The following is a 19691-nucleotide window of genomic DNA, read 5'->3' as shown; positions in this document are numbered from 1 at the left end:
CATAGAGTTGTATGGGATTTTACAGATAGATAAACTAGTTCAGTCACCTGATTTTATAGAGAAGGATATCAACACTCAGAAAACTCAAATGACTTAACCAAGGACACAATTCTTTAGGGCTAAAGCTGAAATTTGGAGGCCTGGATTTGTCATTCACTAGTTCCAGTGGTTTACAATATAACCTAATCCAACTTCTTTGATCCAGTGGAGGAACATTCTTTATGACGTCCTGGACAAACAACAATCCAATCTCTCCTTGCACACCTCTAGCAATAGAAAGCTCACTACTTCACAAAATATCCTGTTCTATTAAAAGACAGCTCTAGTGGATGAAACAGAGATAGAATTTTTTTCTTTTAGTTTAGTACTATTGACCCACAGAAAACATCAATTTATGTTCACATATTTTGTTCTTTTTATATGAGATTCTAAAATGATGATTTTTTATGTGTCAGTGGTTTAAATTTTAAAAAAAAGATCCTCAACCACAGATAAGAAACATCTTTCTTAAGAATTGAAATGTCTTTGGCTAACTTTTACCCAGTCATCCTAGGTCATCTCTCTCAAACTGGACAGAGCAAATCTTCCACATAACAACATTTGAAAAGTGTAATCTCTTCCTTTCAATCCTTTCCTATCCTTTCTTCCTTTCCTTTTCTTCCTTTCCTATCCTTTAGCCTTCTCAAAAAAGTCACTCCCCTCTCTAAAATTCTGTGATTCTTATTGAAAATTAATAAAATGCATACGGTAGATACAAATTGCTTAACCGTAGGGAGGTCATCTTTTCCTCAAGATCATATGGCAAGTGGAAATTAGGAGGATAATTGAACTCTAGCTGAATCCAAGACTTCTTCTGCCCTGGTTTGGACTATCTCTGGGCTCAGTCCTCCCCACTGGGAGCGCTTATAGGTGCTGGCCCTAGCCTGACCAGAGCAGCCAGCCTCAGGAACCAGAAGGAGGCCGAAACACAGGAACCATGTGGGCTGGCCGCCTACCTCTAGGCCAGGCATATGTTGCACCAGATGGTCTGGGGTTTTGTTTTTCATGTGTTTTTTCCCATCTTGTTTCAAAAACGCCTTGCTTCTTTTTCTCAGTTTAGAGATGGAACTGGGACCACAGCTGCCCACCTGTCACCCAGAGGGCTTTCAATGACAAGCATATCAAAAGATCTAGTCTAATAAGCTAGTCTAAGCTAGACTAGATCAAAAGATCTAGTCTAATAAGCATTTTCAGGTGATTTTATTATTTTTCCTTTTGTAAAATAGAATATATATGTGAATACATACATACATACATATATATGTATATATATATATATATATATATAAAATCTTCACAAGTTGCATAGAATTTTTCATGGACTCTGCCTCTTCTTGCTCCTCAAGAACCATGTCTTATAACGAAAATTTATTTTTTTAAAAGAAGAATAAGGGGGAAAATCAGCAAATGCATAAATACACTGAAAAAAATAAGATTATGTGCAGTGCTCCACATCTGTGCTCAACCCTCCTCCACCCATTTTCAGATATTTTAATCTCAAAGTTATCTAAAAGGATTCGAAATATATCATCTCTTAAAAATGAGACCTTTATCAGAGAAATCTTCTGCCAGTTTTTTCCCCAGATAGCTATTCCCCCTCTAATCTGAACTCCATTCATTTTGTTTCTGTACAAAAAAAAAAAAAATGTTTTTAATCATAAAATCAAAATTGTTCCTTTTATTATTTGTGATCTCTCTATCATCTGTTTCAACATGAATTCCCCCCAGGGGTGGGATAGGAGGAAGAGAAAATAAGTGTTCATTAATTTAAAATTGTAATTACAAAAGGAAATATATCACATCGATAACTATAACAACATGCATGTATTGCCCGGAAACTGCACTTTTGCAAAGGAATCTGAAGCAAAGGTCTATGGGAACAAAATTAGGTCTGGTCTATGGCTAACTGGAGCAAACGTTAATTAGCTAACATTTATATGGACTTTAAGGTTTGCAAAGTGCTCTAAATACATTCTCTCATTTGGTCTTCACAACAGCCCCTCTAGATAGATGTCATTATTATCCTTATTTTACAGAAAAGTCACCTGAGGCTCAGACGACTTAACAAGGTTCACCTAGCCAGTAAGTGAGGTATTCTTACTTGAAGTTTGGTATCTTATCCACCATGCTGCCCTGTCTTTTAAAAGGAAACATAAAATAAATCAGAGGAAAAGTTACAAATTTATGACTGGGAGGAGTCTTAGAGGCCATCAAGTCAAATCTCTCCTCTTCCCCATTTTGCTGATAAAGAATTTAAGACTTTGAGAGATGGAGATATTTCCCAGGTCACCACACATCTAATAAATTATCTGAGGAAGGATTTGAATCCAAGTCGTACTGAGCTCAAGCCCACTTCCTTATTGACTAGAAAGAAGAGTCACTATACTTGCAAACTCATAGGATTTAGATCTGGGAAAGACCTTCCAGATCAGCGATGTCAATCTTCTCTTTCTACAGCTGAAAACTGAAGCTCAGAGAGAAGACTGACTTTGCCAATGTGCTTATGGTTGTTACCTAATGTTATCATTAGATTGTAAACTCCTTGAGGGCAGAGACTGTCTCTTGCTCCTTTTTGTATCCCCAATGCTTAGCACGGTGCCTGGCATATAAATGTTTATTGATTGATTGATGTTACACAGGTCCCCTAAAGGATCAGAAAAAAATGATTATGAACCCTCTGAGTCTTCTTGTCATATGAAACATGCTTGATTCCTTCACCTGACCTGATGGCTCTTCACCCAATCTGACCTCCCTCCTTTGGATGCTATCCAACTCATCAATATCCTTCCCAAAATAAACACAATATTGCTGATGCAATCTAATAAGGGCATTGCACATTCTAACCATCACCTCTCTGGATGCTAATTGTGGAGATGATTTTGGAACCTAAGTATAAATCTCTCTCTCTCTCTGTGTCTCTTTGTCCCTGTCTGTCTCTTCTCTCCTCTTCCTCTTTTCCCTCCCCTCCCCTTCCACCTCTCTCTCTCTCTCTGTATATATCTATTTTTTTCTGGTGCAAAATATCCAAATGGGAGGTAACACCATCAGAAAGAATTTAAAAATATCCCAGGATGTAGGGATGGCAAGGACCTTAGCAATTATCAAGGCCAATGCCCTCATTTGACAAATAAGGAAACAGAGAATCTGAGAAGAAAGTAACTCACTCAGGTCTTACAGCTACTAAGCAGAAGATTTAGGATTTCAGTCCAGGACTTTGACTCCAGCTTCAACATGACTGCATCATGATTTGGATCAATCTCTAGGGAGTGTACCTTATCAATTCAACCCCACTGAGCAATGACAAGATCCACACCCTCTTTATTAGATGGGTCTCTGTAACCTTCCTTCTCTGGTTTCCTGCGATGAATTTTACTGCTTCAATGTTGTTCACTTGTTCTAAAAAGACAAGGATGCCACGATGAATAAGGCAAAGTCCCAGTGCTCTCAGGCATTGCCATTTAATAGGGAAATGAGACAGTTTTGCAGAGTGGTAAGTACATTGTAATGGTACAAACAAAATACCATGAGAGATCATAAGAGGAAAGGGGAAATCTGTTTTTACAAATAGAAACTGCAGGTTTTCCCCAAATTTCACTTGGGCTATCTAGAGTGTTGATTCAGCCGTAATCATTTTCCGTATTATTGCTCTCTCTATCTTCATTAAGAAGATACTCTCCCTTCGTTGTCAAAATTTCCGTCCATAGTACTGCCAGCATGCTGGAATAGGCTTCTGAAAGACGCCCAGCTAAGGCTGCCCATGATTTGAAGCAGATAGAAGACTATAATGTTCATAAAAATCGCTCCCTTGTAAAGCACATTCCCACAATGTGAGATCCTCACAAGTATGAAATAATAGGCTGCAGATATATTTATATGTATACCAATCTATTTATATGTATACAAATACGTGTGCATAAAACCATTTCACTCTTTGTCAAAATTGAGAGAATAAAAAAAGTAAAAAACATGTGTTTTGCTCTTGTTTTGCTTCTTTTGGTTTATTTCTTTGGAGGGGAGTTGCTCCAGGATGTTGCCATCCTGAACCATAACTGAAACACTGAATCTGCAGTTGGGAAACTCAGGTTCGAGTACAGGTTTACAAACACATGCTGTGTGATCATCACTAACCACTTAGGCTCTGTTCCTTATGTATACAAAGAGAATTAGTCCTCTGTTTGCTACTGACTTCATGATGCTTTTAAACCTTCAAAAGTTCTACACATGTGAGATTTTATAGGAATGATTCTTCTTCCCTTTCTGCAGGAAGTAGAGACAAAAACAAAGCTATTGGGATGTAGGTCGTTTTAACTAGGCCCTTCCTTAAAGAAGTGAAGCCTTCTGGTCTCTGCCTCTTCTATTTTCATCTGAGGGGAGGAGAATGACTCATTCTCTGCTCAGTCTAAGGTTATTCTACAAAATAACCCGCTGTTTCCATTCCTGCTCTGAACACTTTAAAAGGCACCCCTTCATTTCAGAAATGTCTCTAGCTTCAGGCATGGCTAATCAAATTTTGTTGCAACATCCCCGTTATTGCTCTCAGATATCACAAGGGTTTGATCTCATTGGGAGGGGAAACAATGCATCTACTTTTGGGGGTAAAGGCACACATATTGTTCCTTTAGGCTTCTATCTGCTTCAAATCGCAGGAAACCTTAGCTGGGCGTCTTTGGGGAGCCTGTTCCTAAGTGTGTTGGCAATACAATGGATGGCCTGGTTAGTAGATTGAAGAGCTATGGTAGGTAGCGTAATGCTTCTAAAAATATATAATTGGGAGGTCAACCACACCAACTGTGCACTGTGGGAAAAGGGTTTCTGAGGCATCACTGTATAAACACCCAGAACATGCTGACCATGTTGGAGAAATAATACTTTAACCTTTACAAAGCACTTTCCTCTTAACTACTCTGTGAGGTAGGTAGTGCAATGGAATGATTTTCTAAAAAAACCTTCTTTTTTTTAAGATATGGAATGTTCTGTCCCTTCCACTGTCCCACCCCTCACCCTCAACAAACAACAACAAACACAAATTTTGAAGAAAAATAAAGTCTCTCATCATAAACATGAATCATCCAACGAAATACACTCCTGATTCAGGCCATGCCTGAAAATAAAATTGTCTGATATTATCTATTTCATCATTTTTATGGCACAATCATATTCCATTATGTTCATATACCATAATTTATTTAGCCATTCCCCAATTAGAGGACACTTCCTTAATTTCCAATTTGGGGCTACTCTGAGGAGAACTAATAGATGTATTTTTGTACATGTGTCCTTTTCCTCTTCTTTTGCCTTCTTTGGAACAGAAGTCTAGTATGTAACAGCTGGGCCATAGAGTATGAACATTTTGGAAATTAGGGACGTAACCGTTGATTGTTTTCCTGAATAGCTAGACAAATCCACAGCTCCACCAAGAGAGCATTAACAGGTCTGTTTTCCCACAGCCCCTCCAACATTTGTCATTTTCTTTCTCTTGTCATTTTTTACCAGTCTGATGGATATGAGGAAGAACATCAAAGTTGCTTTAATTGTCATTCTGATTATTAGTGACTTAGTGGTTGATAGCTTGGAATTTTTTCCTTTGAAGGCTACCCATTCATGTACTTTGACCTTTATCTATTAGAGAGTGACTCATAGAATAGTACTATTTTACAGATGAGGAAACTGAGTCTCAACATAGGGAAATGTCTTGCCCGTTGCCATACAGCTAGTAAGTTTCAGCTAGGATTTAAACCTGCATAGATACAACATCTCTACTTTCTGAGTTAATAGTCTCTATCCTCAAGGAGTTTATGTATGATAGTAAGTATGTAGTCAATGTGGTAGGGGGAAGGAAAGAGAAGAAAGATTTACCAAGTATATTTAGTACCTAATACATGGCAGGCAATATATTAAGTGTTTTATAGATACGAGGCTGTTATTACACTCATTATACAGGTAAGAAAACTGAGGCAGACAGTTGTTAAGTGACTTGCCCAGGGTCACGCTGCTAGTAAGTGTCCGAGGCTAAATTTGAACTCAGGTCTTCTGGACTCCAGGTCCTGCATTCTATCCACTGTGAGAGCTAGCTGCTTCTACAGTAGAAAAAGTTCAGCATTTTGAATAAAGAACAGCCTTGATTCAAATCTCACCTCTGAGACTTAGTGTTATCTTTGTATATGGCCATGGGAAGTCACTTAATTTCCTTGGACGTCAGTCTCCCCACTTGTAAAATTTGTAATATATCTACTTCACAGAATTGTTGCACAGATCCAATGAAATCATGGGTACACAGGTCTCTTAAATGGTATATCTTCATTATTAGCTATTGTTACTCTTGGTAGAGATGAGTTACATGCCTGAATAACAATAATATGAATTAGACTAGTACAACTTCAGAAGAAAGGTTGAAAACTGATCAGTCAAATATTTATCAAGTGGCTACTATATGCCAGATGCTGTGATAAGTGCTGGGGATACAAAGAAAGTCCAAGGACAGCCCCTGTTCTCATGGAACCCATAATCTAATGGAGGAGACTACATGCAAACAACCGTGTACAGTTAAGCTCTATACAGAATCCATTGGAGATAATCAACAGAGGGAAAGCTCTAGTGGGATTTTAGCTAAGACTTGAAGAAAGTGAGGGAAGCCAGGCAATAGATATAAAACAGGAGACATCCAGGAAAATGCCCAACAGAGAAAATGTTCAATGAGACACAGATCACATTAAATGTGGAGGTCTAAATTGGGTATGATATATTTTTTTTTTTGTGGTTGTTCAGTCATGTCTGACTCTTTGTGACCCTACAAGAAATTTTCTTGGCAAAGATACTGGAATGGTTTGCTATTTTCTTCTCCAGCTTGTTTTACAGATGAGGAAACTGAAGCAAATAGCGTGAAATGACTTGCCCAAGGTCACATGTCTGATTAGTGTTTGAGGTCAGATCTGAACTCAGGAAGATAAGCCTTCCTGATTCCAAGGCCAGTGCTCTGTCCACTGCACCACCTAGCTGCTCTATATAATAATAACAAGAACAAGAACAACAGTATTTATATAGCCCTTGGAGTTTAAAGAAATACTTTAAACATGTCAACTCATCTGATAATCACAAAAACCCGGGAGGTAGGTACTACTATTATTTCAATTTTTCACGTAAAGAAATTGAGGCCAAGAGATGTTAAGTGACTTGCCCAGAATCACACATCTGGAAAGAGTCTGAGATTAGATTCAAATTCAGGTCTTTCTGACTCCAAGGTCAGAATGCTAGCCACTGTGCCATCTATAAAGCTACACCTACCTAACTGTATAGGAGTGGAGGAAGGGTTGTCATGGTAATTGTGGGAATTGCAGCCTCTTTGCTTCATTAAAAATGGTTTTCAATTATCAAATAATCATTTTTCCCTTTTATTCCCTAAAATAAAGAAGAGAAAAACCAAAATACTTGCAATAAATTTGCAGTCAAGCAGAATAAGTTCCCCAGATATGTGATTCATTCTTAATATTTAGTCTATCACTTTTTGTCAGGAGACAGGTAGCATTCTTCATTAGTCCTCTGAAACCATGGTTGATCACTGCATTGACCGGATTAAGTCTTTCAAAATCATTCTCTTTTTTAAACCTACATTCTTAACAAATGCAACTTGAACCATAACTAAGGCAAGATGACTGGGTTTTTTCCCCTAAGGTACTGAAATTTAGGGACTGCAAAAACTAACAAAACCATTCCACCGACACTATAACCACCAATTCCTCTTCTTGCTCAACTGAATTTACCTTATTTACTCTTTATATTATTTATACATCATAAGCTATAAAGTCGATTTGAGGAAGGATTTCCATTGATTGCCCTGGGTATAATTTTTACTACTTGCCCTGAACACCAGTACTGTCCCTAATATCTCTGAATATAAAGATTATAGTCTAGTAGGATATGACCTACTAGCAAGTAACCATAATATAACATAATACTTGATGAGAGCAGTGTAATTAAGGTATTCTGTGAGCTCAGAAGAGAGAAAAGTCATTACCAACTGGTAAAGATCTGAAAGATGTTATTTTTTGGAGTGGAATTTTAGAGGCAAGTACAAATTCAACATGTACATAGAAAGGTGGAAAGCTGGGTGTTGCATGTAAAGAAAAGAATGGGAGTAAAGATAAGGAGATCAGAAAACAAAAAGTACATACAGGGGTCAGAGAGTAGCCTGGTTTGGATGGAGCATAGCAAGTGGAGGTGAGAACAGTGATAAATCTACTAAGGTATGGATGTGGACTCAAGATTCTGCAGAATCTTGAATGCCTGACTAAAGAGTCTGAATTTTATATGTTAAGAAATAGGGATCCAGTGAAACATCTAGAACTTAAGAAGCCAATGATTGGGTCAATACATAAGGAAGATTGAGAGGTGATAAGTTGTACAAATATGTATCTGAGTATGTAACAACCAACCTAGTGGTAGGGAGTGGGGAGGAGGATGCTTTTCAGTTGCTTTTTTCTTCTTCAGTTACAATGAGTTCTTCCATACCCATACTGTAGTTTCTCTGAGCTTTTGATAGTAGATGAAAAAGATTGTTTGAAAATTCAACTCATGTAAGAGTCTTTGTTGCCCATGGACTAATTTACCTTTCAATAGGAGTCTCTGGCATTTGGGGAGGGTGGAGAGGGAAAGTGATGGATTGTCACCGAATAACATTACTTTAAACTTTCTCAATCTGTCTTTACTGATACTTATTCAATGATGCCATGGTTCTAATTCATCACATCGGACATAATGCAAAAATTGAATGAAAACATTTCAAGGCAGACAGAATACAGATTATGAGACGGAATGGAGTTTGCATCTTGAAATATAATAGTTAAGCAGCTTTAATAGGAAAACACTCAGTTAAAAAGACAAACATATCAGCGGAGAATTCTAATTCAGATAATTCTTGAGGCATAACAGACAGCTTCTCCTTCCTGCCTGGAGGTCTGACAATTTCATGTTAGTAGGTACATCATCATGAGTGGAGTCTTGTTGGAGGGTGGCGAGGGGAGGGGATTCACCTCTGTCCCTGTACTTTCGAAGGAGTGCAATTCTCCATGGGCACAGCTACAGGTACCTGTCTATTTAGTTTCCTGGGCCTAAAGAAAGGAACATTGAATTATAGAATTTAGCGCTAGAGGGAACCTTAGAGATTTTCTAGTCCAAGTGCTAGAACAAATGAGATCATGTTTGTAAAGAACTTAGCAGAGTGCTTGGAACATAATAGGTGCTTAATGAATTTTTGTTCCCTTCCCACCCCCAAAACCCCCACGATACACCCATGGTATAGATGAAAAAAATTCACAACTGCAGAAAGATGAGACTTGCTCAAGGTCACACAGATCATACACATTGGAAACAAGGTTTGAATATAGGTCCTCTGACTTAAAATCCAGTGGAGAAGAGTCTGATTAAAGGATGACACTTGGAAACTGTGGAATAATAAGAATTCTATTGTGCTTTAAGGTTCACAAACAACTGTCCTCGCAACACTGAGAGGCAAGTAGTACAGGCATCATAAATCCTGTTTAATAACTTAGTAAATTGAGCCACAGCAAAGCTAAACGATCTGCACAAGTAAACTTGGTAAGGAGCGGAGTTGGAATTTTAATCTTTAGACATGATGATAATGATGATAGCATTTTTTAAGTGCTTACTATGTGCCAGCACAGTCTTAAGAGCTTTACAGATATTATCTCATTTTATCTTCACAACAGTCCTGGGGAGTAGGGGCTATTAGGTCTCTTAATTATCCCAGGGCTATTTCTCATATACTATGTTTTAAACTCCATTTGTTGGTGCTATACTGTTGTTTCAGTTGTGTTTGACTCTTCATGACCCCATTTGGAGTTTCCTTTGCAAAGATACTGGAAGGGTTTGTCATTTCCTTCTACAGCTCATTTTACAGATGGGGAAACTGAGGCAAATAGGGTTGAGTGGCTTACCCAGGATCACACAGCTAGTAAGTGTCTGAGGTCTGGTTTGAACTCAAAAAGAAGCCTTTCTGACTCTAGGCACAGCACCCTGTCCACTGCTTAACTGCCTTTAACTTCATAGGGTCTTAGGAATCATCTGGCCCAATCTTCTTATTTTATAGATGCGCCAGGAAAGCCCAGAGAAATAGTATGGCTGCTGAAGGTATGTAAGTTATTGGGGCTTGAACCCTGAGCTTCTGCTCTTAAACTGGTATAGCTGGTATAGCAATTAATTTTTTTTTAAAGCTTTTATCAAGCACTTATTTTGTGTCTGATATTGTGCTAAGTAAACACTGGAAATAAAAATGAAAGTAAAAAACAGTCCGTGCCCTGAAGGAGCTTGCATTATAATGGGGTATAGTGCTTTATAGTTCAGAACAATTACAAATTAGAGATAATTCAGTAAGGCATTCAGGGTTGCTGAATTGTAGGGCTGATGAATAACAACAGGAGACAAAAACCCAAAGAAGACACACCAACTTTTATCCTATTCTGAGAGAAAAGCAATTTGTGGACTGGTGTTTGTCAGGTGGGCACATTGGATTATTGTTGCAGACTGATTATCTGGAAAGGGAGAAAAAAATAGCATCAAATGAGATCTCATTCACAGAAGATTTTTGTTGTTCTAGGGGAAAGGGAAAGAATAAGCATTTATATAGTACCGACTGTGTGCACTAAGTGCTTTACAGATGTTAGCTTGTTTGTTCCTCACTAGAACCTTCTGAGAAAGATTCAACTATTATCCACATTTTTTAATTGAGGAAAACAGAAATTAAGTGACTTGCCCTGGGTCATAAAGCTCTGCAGGAATCTAAGGCTGGATTTGAACTCAGGTCTTCCTAATTCCAGGACCTGCTTTCTATGTTTGGTGTTCCTGGGTGGCTCTGTTTATCTGTGTGTCTGTGTTTGTCTTCCTATGTTGCTTGGAGTTTTGAGAAGTTCTTAAGTGCTGGAGCATTTTAAATTCCGAATCTATTCAGAAACTTCCTAAAATCCTTGCTGTGGAAACCACCGGAGTGTTTTTGGCAATAATGATACTGCATCACAAGATCAGTGACATCTATGTACCTTGGTGGTAAGAGAATGCAGGATCCTGATGAAAAATTTTTAAAGGTCCCTAATTATTCCCCATTACCTGTACTCCTTTAAATATTGTTCTACAAAATTAGTCCTATTTCTAGACAACATGTTTGTTTATGCAAAAAAAAAAAAAACTCCAGAGAATCAGTGGAAAAACAGAAGTGATTAATAGCTTTTGTAAAGTCACAAGAGACAAAGCATACACAATATCTTCAGAGTTTCTACACAGCAGTAACAAAAGTCAGGAGGATTTCTCCCATTGGTTCTAATTCTTCTTTATAACATGACTAATGGGAAAATATGCTTAATATATTGCACACCATCTTGGGGTAGGGGTAGAAAAAGGATGGAGAGAAAATTTGGAATTCAAAATCTTATAGAGGTGAATGTTCAAAACTAAAACTAAAAAAATAAATTAATATATAAAAAACCCAAAAGTCAGGGGGAAATAAAAGAGAAATTCCCTTCAAACAATTATAAAATGAAAAAAAGCATGGTACTAAGCTTGCCCAGACATATTCAATGCTTGTATAAATACAATTGTCAAGTACTTTTTATAGAAATAAAGGAAGAGAAATAACTATAGAGATACTTATTCCTCGTGGCTGTGTTGAATCAATATAATAAAAACAACACAACTTAAGTGAATTTATAAAGGTGGGACTATGTTAAAATTAGATTATCATTTATCTCCCCCCAAAAAAACTTTCAAATAAAATTCATTTTGTTACTACATAACCTAAATGGATAATCAACCAAAATATATAAGACAATATCACATACAAATTAGAGGAGAATAGTAGGAAATACCTGTCATCACTATGGTTGGGGGAGAATTCTTAACTAAACAAGGATGGAGGAGATTATAAGAGAAAAAAAAACTCTGGCAATTTTGACTATATAAAATTTGAATAAAGTCAATGCATCTAGGATAAAAATGGAAACTGTCCATTAGGACCACATTTCACCTTAAATATCTCTGATAAAAGTAATATGCAAAATTACATAGGAAACTAACACAAATATATAAGACCAAGAACCATTTCCCAGTATATAAGGCATCATTGGACATGTGACTCTTCAAAGAAAGAATTATAATCAGAAAGCAAATGGAAGACTGTTCCAATTTACTAACAGCAACATAAATTCTAATTAACACAATTCCAAGATTTCATCTCACACCCCCTCAAACTGGCAAAAATGACAAATGGTTTGCACTTTAGTTATCCTTTTCATTCCCCTCTCACTAGAACTCCTGTTCCTTTAACACTATTCTCTCATAGGTGAGTTTTCTATTGATCCTACGCAGATCCTACGCAGTTCACCATGCCAGTTCCAAACCATTTCCAAACTCCCTCCTAGTCATTTCCAAATCCTGTTAGCATGCGTCTGTACTCCTTGCCCTTCCCCCAACCTCCCAGTCAAGTAGCATTAGCAAGCATTTATAAAGTAGTTACTATAACTCTCCAGTTTTTTTTTTTTATGTGTTGTCTTACCCGATTCAAATATAAGCTCCTTGAGAGCAGACTGTCCTGCTGATTGGACTTGTATTCCTACCACTTCACTCAATGCCTGGCACATAATAAATATTAAATAAATGCTTTCTTCACTCATTCCTTTATTTATTCATTCACATGATGGAAATAGACAAACAGCAAATCAACAAATATTTATTAAATACCTGCTTTGCTAAGTGTTAGGGTTACAAAATATGGCAAAAAAAATCAGCTCCGACTCTCAAGGAGCTCAGAGACTGTCAGAAGGCATATTGGAGGAATGGCCATAGTACAGGCCAATTAATTATTGGTGAAGCTGTTAATTAATCTAATCTTTCTGGCAAAATATTTCAGGTGGGAGAAAAAGTCACTTAAGTGTTTATTACCAATGACTCAGACATAACACAATTGGATGTATGCACCAATCAATCAATCAACATTAATTAAGTACCTCCTCTGTGCAATGAGCTAAAAACAAAAAGAGAGACCACCTATGTAACAAAAGAAATACTTTCTGCAGCATTAAAAATTGAAATACGATGTGCATACCAATTGGAGAATAGTTAAAGAAATTGTAGTTTACTAATGTTACAGAATATTGTTAAGAAGAAGTGAGATCACTTCTGACCCTAGAGTCGGGAAGTCCTTTTCTGTCTGAATTCCAATGAAAAGAATAAGGAGGAAGAGTAGGAGGAGAGGGATAAAAAGGAGAAGAAAGAGGATTAAAATCAGTGAGTATTTATTAAATATCTCCTATGTGACAGGCACTTTGCTAAGCCCTGGGGATAAAAATAAAGACCAAAATACCTCTGCCCTCAAGGAACTGACACTTTAACATGCAAACAACTATGTAAAGGAGAGTTATAGAATGTCCCAAAAGTTATACTGTTGTTTTAAGCATCAATAGCCTAAATCAGCACTAGAATTTAGAGACACCCTATATACAGGATAAATTGAAGACAATCTCAGAAGGAAGGGGTTAGAAGTAGGGGGGATGGGAAAAGGTTTCCTGTAGAATATCAGCAGAGACTTGAAGGAAGCTACAACAACCAAATGATGGAGATGGAGATGAGTGGGAAAGGATTCCAGGCATGAATGACAGCCAAGGAAAATGTCAGTGATAAGAGGAGGAGAGAGAGGAAAGGGAAGAAGAAGAAGAAGAAGAAGAAGAAGAAGAAGAAGAAGAAGAAGAAGAAGAAGAAGAAGAAGAAGAAGAGGAAGAAGGAGAAGGAGGAGGAGAAGGAGGAAGAGGAGGAGGAGGAAAAGAAGGAGAAGGAGCAGAAAAAGGAAAAGGAGGAGGAGGAGGAGAGAAAGAAGAAGGAGAAGAAGAAGAAGAAGGAAAAGAAGAAGGAGGAGGAAAAGGAGGAGAAGAAACAAAGAAGAAGGAGGAGAAGAAGAAGGAGAAGAAGAAGGAGGAGGAGGAAGAGGAGGAGGAAGAGGAAAAGAAGATGGAGAAGAAGAAGGAGAAGGAGGAAAAGAAACAAAGAAGAAGGAGGAGAAAGAAGAAGAAGGAGAAGGAGGAGAAGAAGGGGGAGAAAAAGAAGGTGAAGGAGAAGAAGGAAGAGGGGAAGTGGAAGGAGGAGAAGAAACTGAGGCCCAGAGAAGAGGGCCTGATTTGTCCAACTTCACATAATTTATGAAGTGGCAGAGCTAGGATTTGAACTCAGATCTTCTAATTCCAAATCCACTTCTCTGTTTACAAGGCATAATGAATAACAATAAGTGAGGACGGGAGCATTTATATTCTGGACATGTTCCATCCTAGTGCTCACTTTGGCAGGCTATTTGTTTGTGAAATGAGAGTCTTTAGAGGTCTCATTAGCCTCAGATGACCCATCTCTGGAAAGGAATAGGGGAGGGAGGGAGAAATTGCTGGGGGGTTTTTGTTTGTTTTCCCCTAGGTCTTTGGGTCCAGCATAATTCGATCTCAGGTAACATAGCCAAGAAGAAATAAACAATCCAATATAAAGTGTCTATGCTCAGCAAAGCCCACAGTCTAAAATTCCTGAAAAAATAATTTCAAAACTTTTAAGTGCTATATAAATTCCTATTCTAATTATCTCCATGATCAAAGATAAACTCCCTTTTCATATTTCAAACCCTTTGCAACCTGGCCCTGACTTACCTGTCCAGCCTGATGACATGCTATTCCCTTTCATGCACTCTGAGCCAGTCAAACTGGCCTTCCTGCTGTTCCTCGAATCTAATGCTCCACCTTCCATACCCATCCATCTTTCCTGGAAGTTATGCATGCCTGAAGTGGATGCCCTCCTCACCTCTGCCATTTAGAATCCCTTCTGTCTTCATAAATCAGCTCAAAGTCCACTTTCTACAGGAAACCTGTCCTGATCTCCCATCGGTTAGTATGCCCTCCACCTTTTTGTGAATATTTTATTTATAGAAATAAGCATTGTGTGTTTTTGTATATACATACATTCATGCATAAGTATATGTTTGTGTATGCATGTGTACCTAAGTGTGCATGTATGCATGGTGTGCATGTATGTACGTCTACGTAATGTACATCTATACAGTGTTTTGTATATACAGATGCATTCGTACATATGCATGGCAGGTGAGAGAGAGAAAGAGAGGAAGAGAGAGAGAAAATGTGTGTGTGTGTGTGTGTGTGTGTGTATTCAACAAGTATAGTACCAAGGCAAATGGAAAGACCCAGTGTTCCTTAAAGCAAAGTACTAGGGTACATGATGGGACCAAATGGTTCTCCATCTTATTTGCCCACCCAGATGGGGATGGGGGTAGGGAGGAGAGATAGGGGAAGGATTAGGCTGCCTATGACTATTAGGAAGTGAGGAGTGGCCACAGGAATTAGAGGGTCAGGCCCCCAAGTTCTCCTCTTCAGGGAATGGAGATGGAGGGAATCAGCTCAGAACGGAGGAAGAAAAGGGGATACTAAAAGGAAAGTTGGGGAGCAGAAGGCTCTGCATGGTTCCCACTCTATTATATCCTGTAGTTCTTGATGGCACGTAGGGCCAGGCAAGCCAGGACAGGAAGGAGAAGGACTTTATGATAAATTATTAGTTCTCTGAGCCTTACTTATTTTAGTTTTGAAATAGGGACACTGTGACTCACAAGCAAGACCTGACATCATAAGGACAATTTACTTCAAATTTTCCTTTTTTTTTCCTTTTTCATTTTATTGATTTGCTTGTTTTTACATTAGAAACATTAGTAGATAACTCTCAATTTATAAGAAAGCAATGTAAAACAGTTAATTAAAACTAATATTATAATGATCTCACCTGGAAATACATGTGATATTTCTCATCAGTATCATGTCCCCATTACTTCTCTGTTTTTTAAAATAAAGAGAAATTATTTTCCCTCCTATCCCTTGCCTTATTAAAAAAAAGAAAATTAAAAAAATAAATCCTGTAACAAATATGCATAGTCAAGAAAAACAAATTCCACCAATAGTTGCATTTTAAAAAATTAAATTAAATCTTAATCTGTACCTAAATCTATCACCTCTCTGCAATGAACTTTGAATTTTTCACAGTTGTAAATTGCTTTTCCAACTCTAGTTATCCTCCTCATAGTTGCTAGCAACCTGCTTTCTAGCTCAGTAAATACCATTGGAGGGTTAAATGGGAGTCAAATTATGAAAATCCTTGAAAGGTAAATTTCTTGACGACAGCAGCAACTGTTTCCTTTGTGGGAGCTTTATACATCCAGCACCTTGCCTGGTACAAAGCAAGTGCTTAACAATTATTTGTTGACTTGAATTGAACTGAATTGAATCGAACCAGGTTGAGAAGTTGGGAGTACTGCAATGGAAAGACCAGCAATTCTATAATTAGAGAACCTGGGTTCAAATTCCAACTGTGGTACATTTTACCACTGCTACTGGTACTTTGAGTAAATAACTTCTCTTATTTCTCTCTTCTGTACAGTAAGGACTTTGGACTAGATGAATTCTAAGGACCCTTCCAGCTCTGTAGTCATACTATCATCTTGACTTATTTTATTGCAATAAGCAATACAAAGTGAGCATGAGGGTGGATAGAGGGAAGAAGGGATAAAAAGAAATTAGAAGGAAAAAGAAAAATAAACGAAACCGTTATCGCAACTTTGCCTATTCCATGACGGGGTAAAGGGAGGAGGTGGAGGAGAGAATTTTGGACTAAAAATTGTAAAGTTAAAATTATTTTACATGTAATTGGAAAAAATAAAATTTTAAAACTTTCAAAAAAGACAAAGAAAAACTGAAGGTAGACAACGGTTGAGGGACTTGATTCAAGTCATATATTTCCAGTTTCTGCCCTGGTGAACCAATTACTGATGAATATTTTGTAGGAGGGTTAAAAAAAAGTGGGTGGGCTGAGAAATGTTTCAACACACTCTAATAATAAATGATTACTTTGCAAATTGCCAATACTTTAAGGGTGGTGGCCAATTAATATGGTTGGGGTGGGTTATTCATTCATTCCCACCATCTAGAACATGAGCTGCCTTTCTAAGAATGCAATCTATGTAAAGCATAGCGTGGCAGCTGGGTTTTCCTTCCCTTTTCCTTTCCCTCCCCCTTTGAGACAGCCCTCTCTATATGTTTTGCATCTTCTAATTACCCTTGTTCCTAAATATGTGAAACAATAATATTCTCAGATTGCTTCCTCCTATAATTTTATCGAACAGGTCCCCTCAAATAGAAAGTCTTTAATTTTAATTGCATATTCAATTCCCTTTCTGAGGGCAGACAGCTATTCATTCATCGTCTTCATTGTTCTGAGAAACAAAGACATTGAACATATCACACCAAATTTAGGATTTGCTAGTCGCTATTGCTATCAGCCTCTCCTTACAAGCTTTTGATTTTCCATTCCCATATCTTGCATCCAACAGAGAAATTTGGGATTTTCTTTTGTGCCAAGTCCTAACAACACTGGCATATTTAAGGACATTATGCCTCAGTTTTCCATTCCATAAAATAGGGACCATAATATTTGCACTTCCTACATCAAGTTTGCTAGTCAAGACAGCACTCTGTAGAGTGGGAAAGCATTCCATAAAGCCATCATTTTATTTTTACTGTTTCCTTTAGGGACACTCAAATCCAGTAAGAAGGTCTCCTTCTCTGTTTTCTTCTCCTATATCTACTTGCATTTTTACAAACCGACTGATCATTTTATAACCTGCATTAGTTAGTTAAAAATTCTGGTATACAGGGATTGTGGTTAGTGGACAAAGCTCAAAAAGAATAAACTGTATGATGTAAATGCTAAAAAAGCTAACATTATCTTAGGCATCATTAAGAGACAGTGTAATAAATGAGAAGAGTACAGTCCCTCTATACTCAGATCTGGTCAGACTACACCTGGAGTACTATGTCTATTTCTGGATACCTCATATTAGGATGCAATAATAATAATAAAATACAATTTATAAAATGTGTTAAAATTTGCAAAAAATTTTACAAATTTATCTCATTTTGTCCTCACAACCCTGAGAGGTAGGTGCTATTTTTATCCCTATTTTACAGTTGGAGAAACCGAAGGCATGAAGAAGTGAAGTGACTTGTGCAAGTTTCACACAATTCTTAAGTGTCTGAGACCAAATTTGAACTCAGATCTTTCTAGCTGCACGGATAGCACTCTATCCACTGGACTACGTAGGTGCCTAGCACTACATTTCCTTACATACTTTCCCTCTCTGACATTTGATGATTCTGTGTTTACTTCCCTCCTCACAGAGGTAGTCAAGGGGGAAAGAATATTGGAGGCTTTTAAAAGTGGACCACATTAATACTTAGAAACAAGATGATCAAAAACCTGGCATTCACACATAGCATTCCAGGAAACTCTGAGGTTTGTTAGCCACATTGTTATCAGTAGCTAGAAAAAATTACCCTCTACGTGGTATGATTTGAGCATCAGAGTCTAGCCTTTCTTATCAGAGAGATCACTACCAGATTGTCCCTGACATTTTCACCATTAAGATAATTACTCTGGGTGAAAACGTTGTCTCTGGAAGCCTCTGGCCCCATTAAAACACACATAGCTCACCTGGATACAGATAGCACATTAACCTAGTCATTATGCTATGCTATTACAAATCATAAAATCATCAGAGCTTTGAACTGCAAAGGATCTCGGAAAGCATCCCCTTACTGTAACTCCTACGTGAAGTATGGCTCTCCTCCACACTATCCCCAACAAGTGATCTTTTATTCTCCTCTCAGATACCTCTACTGATAAAGTACTCAGCCCTTTGTCCGTGCCACTGATGACCAGTTCTAATTGTTAAGAAGCTCTTTATATTGGGCTAAAATCCACCTCACTGTAACTTGTACCTTTGCCTTAATTTCACCTTCTGGGGCCAAGTATACCCAAGAGCCAAGTTCAAATCCAGCCTTAGACATGTATTAGCTGTGTGACCTGGGGAAGTTGTTTAACCTTTGTCTCTCACTTTCCTCATCTGTAAAATGGGAATGATGTGAGGACAAAATGAGATATGATTTATAAAACTCTTTGCAAACCTTGAACATTATCTAAATGCTAGCTATTATTGCTACTGCTATTGCCATTCAATATGAACAAGACTCTTCTTTATTCTGTCCTGACAGCTAGAAGGGAGAGAAACGTCTACAGAATACTATAATACAAATTAGAATAGGATAAGTATGTAAGTGAAAGTTGCTATGAGAATTGAGACAGCTAGGAAGCAATAAATAGAGTATTGGATTTGATAGCAAGAGGACCTGAGTTCAGATCCACCCTCAGACATTTACTAGCTGTGTGAACCCTGGGCGAATCATTTAGCCTGTTTGCCTGGGTTTCCTCCTCTGTAAAATAGGCATAAGATCAGCACTTACTTCCCACAGTTGTAGTAAGTGTAAGTATAAAGCACTGAGCTAGACACTGGATGAGATGCAAAGTTTAAATAAGACATGATGTCTGCACCCATAGAGTCCATAGCCCACTATACAAATACAGACATCCATGTTTAATCACTTCACACTCACTAGCTGTGTGACCTTGGGCAAGTCACTTAATCCCAATTGCCTCATCCTGGGTCATCTCCAATCATCCTGATGAATATCTGGTCATTGGATTCAGATGGCTCTGGAGAAGTGAGG

The sequence above is a fragment of the Notamacropus eugenii genome, chromosome 4, assembly GCF_028372415.1.
Source record: "Notamacropus eugenii isolate mMacEug1 chromosome 4, mMacEug1.pri_v2, whole genome shotgun sequence".
NCBI lineage: Eukaryota > Metazoa > Chordata > Mammalia > Diprotodontia > Macropodidae > Notamacropus > Notamacropus eugenii.
This window is presented reverse-complemented; position numbering follows the sequence as displayed.